Source organism: Mandrillus leucophaeus, unplaced genomic scaffold (assembly GCF_000951045.1).
Source record: "Mandrillus leucophaeus isolate KB7577 unplaced genomic scaffold, Mleu.le_1.0 Scaffold458, whole genome shotgun sequence".
NCBI classification, from domain to species: Eukaryota; Metazoa; Chordata; class Mammalia; order Primates; family Cercopithecidae; genus Mandrillus; species Mandrillus leucophaeus.
In genome coordinates, this window is record NW_012104898.1 from 1,900,478 (window position 1) to 1,908,021 (window position 7,544).

The following is a 7,544-nucleotide window of genomic DNA, read 5'->3' on the forward strand; positions in this document are numbered from 1 at the left end:
GCTGGGATTACAGGCTTGAGCCACCGCGCCTGGCAATTTTATATATTTCTCTAATTAAAATATATTTCTGGATACTAATATGTACTATCTTAAGTATTCAGATAACCTCTGAAATGATGAAGTTTGTCAGTCATTCATTCCTTTGTAAATTATAATATTGTCACTAAATTTTTCACAGGAAATGAGAGGATGCCTTTGTGTGTGTGTTTGTGAGGGTCTGTGGATAAGGATTCATGTGTGTTTTTCTAACAAAAGAGCCACTCTGTTATTTAACAGTAGAAGATATTTCTCAATTTGATTTAACATTTATATTTTCCCTAATCTCTTGCTAATTAGAAAATGTGTCTATGCTTATCAATGCTCCAGTTCAGTACCTGAACCCACAGAGTTCCCAAGGGAATTGTTAGAATTCAATGCAAGATGGAGTTTTCCCCCAAAAAGTCAGCATTTTCTTCAAACTGCATTCAGACAGCAGATGGGGTCAAGGAGGCAACCAATACTTGTCTCTGGAACCTCCATCAACCTAATCCATTCATATAAAAAGATGCTTATGCTGAGAATAAACTGCGAGTAACTTGAAGACTCTGATAACTATGGGCAAAAACGCTAGAAATTGAAATAAGGTGAGTTCTACCAACACCTTCCAGTTTTACATGCAGAAAATGTGGTTTGCTATATAATCTGTATTACAAACATCTTCCTTCTTCCATTCTGCTGCTTAGAGCCTGAGGGATGTTGGAGCCATGAACTAGAAGGAGCTCACCTCCCAGAAAACTTTGCAGATCAGAGCTCAAATTCTTGCCTTAGATTGTGTACCTCTACATTTTTAGGTGGGCGAAAAAATTGAACTTTGGATTGTTTTAGCCACAGATAGTTAGATTTGCAACACATGGATAAAAATCTAATTCCAACTGAAATATCATTCCACTTGGAGTAAAACCCAAAGCCTTACGCAGCCCTAGTGATCTGGTTACTAGCTACATACACTCATGAGTCTCCCCCTCTGTCTACTCTAAGGCTACTCAGACCAACACTGCTGGCTCAGGCCTTTAGACATTTCCTCAGCCTACATTATTTTTTCCCCAGAGAATTGTATGGCTCTCTCTCCCTTAATTGAGTTTTCTCTTCAAATATCATTTTTATTAGAATGGCCTTCCCTGATCTATATATTAATATTAACTCTATCCTCCATCTCTTCCTTTTCCTGCTTTTTCGGCTTTGTTGTTCTCCTTAATCCTCATCATAATCTAAAATACTAACTAGTCACACACTTATGTGTTCATTTTCTGCCTCTCTCCACTAGTATGTAAGTTCCATGAGTTCAGAGTGCCTTTTTACTCACTGCTGTATGTCCACCACCTTGAATAGTACCTGGCTTATTGTAGTTCAATGAATGAATGAATGAATGTGAAGGCACATCATCTAGACCATGAGAATACAATAGCTAGTTGATATTATCATGTGCCTGAGAGTCCAAAAATATTGTAAGGTTTATGGTTTTCAAAAGTTAGAAAGCCTTACATAGCAAAAAAAAAAATAATAATAAAATAAAATAAAATAAAATTGTTCCTTCTTTGCCAGAAAGCTATGGATATTCAATCATACCCTTTTAAACAGTACAGCCAATATGGAAGAAAATTGATGAATATTAGAAATCCTACAGAATAAAAATGTCATTGATATGAAGTAAATAGCTTCAGCTGGAAGTAGGCAAAAAATATTTTCATGAAGAAAACAAACTAGAAATTCAGTATAAATCTGGAAAGTAAACAGTTAAGAAATTTAGTGTAAATTTAGAATTTAATTGTGTAGCATTGTTATAGAATTTTAGAATCTGAGATTTTCAAGCTTAATATTTTTTTCTCAGTTTTATCTTCTATTATTTGGGATAGAGAAGCAATGGGCTTTCAACTCTTCAAGAATCCAAATTTCCAAATTCCCTTCTTCTACATAACTGCTTGCAAACTGGTTCTTTCTGAGCTTCTCTCTTTCTTGTAATTTTTCTGTCAAATGTAGTCAAAAGCATTTGATATACACTATTAAAATTTTATTTTCCAACCTTCTTTCCTAGAGTGACACTTTAATTAGCTACCTTATTTGCCTCTAAAATTATCTCTGTTTTGCTACATGTTTGCCGCTACACAACATAGTTTCTTGCCTTCTGACTACTAAGCCATTGACATACACGTTTGAGACACTTGTCAGAGCCAGACCCAGCTCTTGCTACCAATATTTTTATCAGTCAAGATAAAGTTGATTATGCTTTGGTACAAGCATGCCAAAATCTTGGTGGCTAAACACAGCAAATATTTATTTCTCACACATATTTAACCTGCTCTGGGTTTCTGGGTGACTCTAAAGCAATCCAGTGGGCTAACTTTCAGGATTTTTAGACATTGGTGTGTGTCACCCCACTATGAAGATTCTTCCATGACAACCACAGCAGGGAAGCAGAGAGTACACAAAATTATGCACCTGCTCCTTAGTGCTGCAAGTCAGAATGGACATACATAACTTAGTATTTTTAATTGATCATTTGACAGAACTACGATTTGTCCACATAAGCATGAGAGGACTAGGAGTTGTTATTCCCCTGGCCTCCAGTAAGGGAAAAATAACTGGATATGGTGAGCACCCGACAGAGCAGTGAGCAGTGACAATGGTAATGTCTGTCGCCAATATCACAGGCATTGCTTTCTGCTTAACTCCACTGTGAACTCAAAAGTAAATAAAATTTTTAATCTTCTGTAACTGGCACCATTTGATCCAAAATTTAAAAGTAATTACATATAGCAAAAGAGGTCAATTTGAAACATCTTTGAATCACAGACTATGCCAAATCATCCAGGTTGATTATCATATCACAGGAAAGTGCCTTTGGGTAACACTTGCAAGCTGTATTAGGATCCCAAAACTGAAATCTTTGGGCATTCTAAAAGGGCTGTCATGGGTAAAAATCTCAGTAATTATTTCATCATTATCACCATTTCTTTTACTATTTTATTCAGAGCAGGAATGTTTAGCAAAATAATCTTTCCAAATTGTATACATTTGATTATAGAAGTTCATGGTATAATAATTCAGAAATTATATTTTTGGTACTGGAATGCATGATTTTTTTCTGGAGGCACTTTAAAATACATTGTTATATTTTATTAAAGTTGAATATGAAAATATTTCACAAGATTATTGTCATCAGAAGAAATATAAAAGGCATGTGGTTCAACTTCACACACATATAGTACACAAGAAACTGAACACAGGATAATGAGGCTGGTACTGTCAAGAAACTGTCCAAGGGAATTAAATTGGATGTTGATTATGTGCACACTAGATAATCTTCAAAGAAGATTAAGAAGATGATTAAGAAGATGATTACTCTAATGACCACTAATGGAGTATTGTATGATTTCAAGTTACTTAACCAGTAATGGGGGTAGATTTTCTCTTGTCTATATTCTCTAATTTTGTTGTTTTAAAATTCATATTCTAACTATCCCTCTAATTATCTGAGGCAGGTAACACAAGCCTGGTGGACTTCCACTTCCAGCAATTGAGAGAATATCCGCATAGTCCTCCTACCATAAATATCTATAAAACTGGATACATATTTTTAGGTATCAGACAAAGGCAGTACAAGACTGATCGGTGAGGGAAGGGGAACGCGCAAAGGATACCTTCCCCCATCCCCGTTTTCTCCAGCTCTGTGCCAAGGGCAATGTCCCCTTAGCACAGAGGGCAGGTTGAGGCCGAGCCGAGCACAGTGGTTCAGGGAACTGGGAAGCAGAGACCAAGTTCTGGCCCCTGACCTAACAGGTGCCACAAAGGAGGAAGCCACACACAGGGACCTCGAGACTGTGTTGTCTCTAACAATTTTTCTTCAAACTTCATCTACAAAATTTGGTTTGTATCTTCCTTATTGGAGTTTAAAACTGTGAGGTCCTGAAATTGGTAAGAATTTATTTCAAAGTTGCAGGTTTCCTCTCCCTCCACCTGCAGAGTAACACTTTAATTACGTGTATTAGTCATATCCCTGAAATAGTCTATCAGACACTAGGTGTTCATTCAATTTCCAAAGAAAAGGTCACCTTTTCCTGGGCAATATCCTCCCCTGGACAGAATTTTATAATCATAAGTTGCACACTTTTAGAAGCTGTCATTATAATATGCCAAGATACTTAACTTCTGGTAAAAGTAAGGAATAAAAGTTCTTTTATAAAAAACATTTTATTTTTAAAATGACATTTAAATAGTCATTTCTCTACTCTTCCATCGTATGCTGATATTTATCAGAATTTATCTAGGTTTTTTTCTCTTTGTGCTTTACTCATACATCGTTCTTAGTTTTCAAGTTGCCACCCTATGTTATAAAACACAGGTTCTTGGGATCCGTTCAGGTAGTGAAACAGACTCTTTGTGAAGGCGCCTGGGAATATACTTCAAACAAGCCTCATAGGGGTATCTCATTATCAGTTGAGTGTGGGGAGCTCATCGTATTCAAAGTTGGTTTTGTGTTTAAACATTCACAAAGGTCCCTTTATCCTCCCCAACCTGATCAAACTTGGTGTGTGAACCTGGGAGCGAGCTATCTATCTATCTATCTATCTATCTATCTATCTATCTATCTGTCATCTATTATCTATCTGTCTATCATCTATCTATCATCTATCTATCTATCATCTATCATCTATCTGTCTATCATCTATCTATCATCTATCTATCTATCTATCTATCTATCTATCTATGATCTATCTATCTATCTATCTATCTATCTATCTATCTATCTATCTGTTGTCTATCTATCTATCATCTATCTGTCTATCTATCTATCATCTATCACTTTCAGGTCAAAACATATTATAAGCACTCACATTTGGCTTTATTTGGGTTATTACCTAAAATTTTGTTAGTTGGAGAACTAAAATGAAATGGTAAAAACTAGAGAACCTGTATTATTTTCTTGTTTATGATATAACCTAGTAGTATCTGACCTTAATTTCCAGCTTTGAAATCTACACTTAGGAGAGAATGATCTGCTTTCGTTCATACATTTATTCAAAAAGTAATAATGAAACAACTAACAGCATTGTTCTAAGCCTTATGATTACAACAGTGAACAAAAGAGATATAAATCCTTGACAACTTACCCTCTTCCTGAAACTTGGCATAGTTTTAAAAAGAAAAAAAAGAGAGAAAGAGAATCCTACCATTGAGTTGCCTCACTTCTTGTGCACTAACCTGTGTAACTCAAAAATAAGAAAAGAATGAGGCCATTTTGCATTAGAAGTGCATTCAGTCAGTTTGCCTCAGAATAATTTTCTATTTCCTTAGGTGAGAAGACTCAGTATAATCTAATAAATAATTCTGGTGAAGATAAATCAAGAGGAACTTCGCTTGCCCTTCATGAAAGAAGCTAAGTGGATTTAAATTAGTTTCCTGAGTGTGAGGGTTGTTAAACACAAAATGAGTGGTAAAAAAATAGGGAAAACCTTTACTCACAAATGCATTCAGACATTATGATAATGTTTCAGGTAAAAGCTTGAAATTCTTCCTCCTACAACAGAGTATATGAAATCAAATATTTGTATGAAAATTTTAGTAAGGCACATCTCATTTTAGCCTAAAGTAGTAGCTGTAAAAAATATGTACCAACTTATTTCTTTTCCTAACTTTTGATTCACTATATACTTAAAAAACATTTAAAGTTATGTTGACTAAAAATTAAGGTAACAAATCTTAGATGTTAAATTTGTAGAAACCAGTCTCCAAATTAGTTTTAAGCACAGATAAAAGTTATATTTTGCCATTAGAATGTGGGTATTAAAATAACCAGTTGTTTTGTGAATTATGAAGGTTAAAAACTTTTGCAAGCTTCTGCTGCAACCACAAAGATGCACAGACAAATGAAGAGAGAGCAAAGCTTTGCTTTAAAACCTTTGGATTTAAATTCGGGATTGAAATTAATGATGACATCAGGGAATTGGGATTGTTTCCTCAGAGAGCAAATCTACAGTAAAGGCCATCATTTCCGCAGTATCTGCACTAAAATTTCTATAGCAAATACGTGAATTTTGGTGATTACACAAAACTGAATATATTGTACTTAATATTTACAAATATATAATGGATATTAATATTGTCATAGACACTTTGTAATGCAGACATTTGTATAATGTGGAGATGGGAGAAAGCCTAAGTTTAAAACAAGGAAAACCATTGGTATTAGTGAGATAAACGTGATACTGTGACAAGAAGAAAGAAGATAGAGAAGAAGGCTTATTTCACTCAAATATTTTTGGAGTTTGGAACACGTGAACACTTCTACATAGGCAAGGGACATTTGCTTTTCATTCTGTCTTACATTTTTCTATGCATATTCTAATTGATATATAATAATAAGGAGAACCCAAATACTGAATGAGACGACTTTCTAATGATACTGAAGGATTTTTATCCAACTAAATTCAACATTGAGTACACTGCTCAGACAATGCACAGAGTGATAGGAAGAAGAGCCCTTCTCTCAGAAGCCCTTCACCAGGACCTCAGACTTCTCCACATGTGGGGCTGATAATAAGGCTATGTGTATCAATGTGACTAACTTATGCATGATAAGAGTAGGGGATTTGAAAAAGGCAAAAAAAAAAAACCTTCTGATTTTATTTCATAACAGACATTTCCATATCTTTTGTGATGTCATTTCTTTAAAGTATGGAAAGGTTCTTTAAGGTATATATGATGCTTTAGGGAATAAACTCCCTTTTTAAAAACCAATTCATTTACACAAATGTGTTGAGCTGAATATTTTCTAAAAATTTCAAAAGAAAAGGTATTTTAGACTCTGCTGTCAATCAGGTAGCATGCATATTTTGTGTAGTTGATAATTCTTTTCTATGGTGCTATCTAATAATGCTATCATATGATTCACAGATAATTTAGTATGTGACAATTCATTTATGGAAAAGAGAACTAAGTAAATGTGTCTTCTTCATTTACCTTTCAGGAAAGGCCTGAAGAACACTGAGTCTATGTTTTAAAAAATTTAAAATATAAAAATAAAAATAAATGGTATAAATTTTAAAAATCATGAAGGACACAAACATTGTTTATCTCATTGTAGTACTCCATAATTTCTTAATAATGGCTATTACTTTATGCCTGATTAATAAAAATATACAAAATATGACTTTTGTGATTTAAAGAAGAAAAATACAATTGGTTAGGTAACAAGACTATAGAACAACTTTATACGCATCAGTCTGTTGGCTATTAGGGTACTAATATGTTATTATCATTGTGACATTGGAAAATAATGGAAATTAGTAGAAAGATGCAGGGAAATAGTGAAGGAGTGAAAGCCATGTCATCCAAATATATGTAAGATTGATATATTGATTATTTTGAGTTGGAAACATTGGAGAAATTGTAGTTTCAGAAAGTGTGAGCTGACCCTGTCTCTTCCTGCATCCAGTAAGCCATAAAGATAAGTCTAGGAGGGATGCCCGCCCCATACAAGGGCAAACAAACAGCACTTATCACCAGAG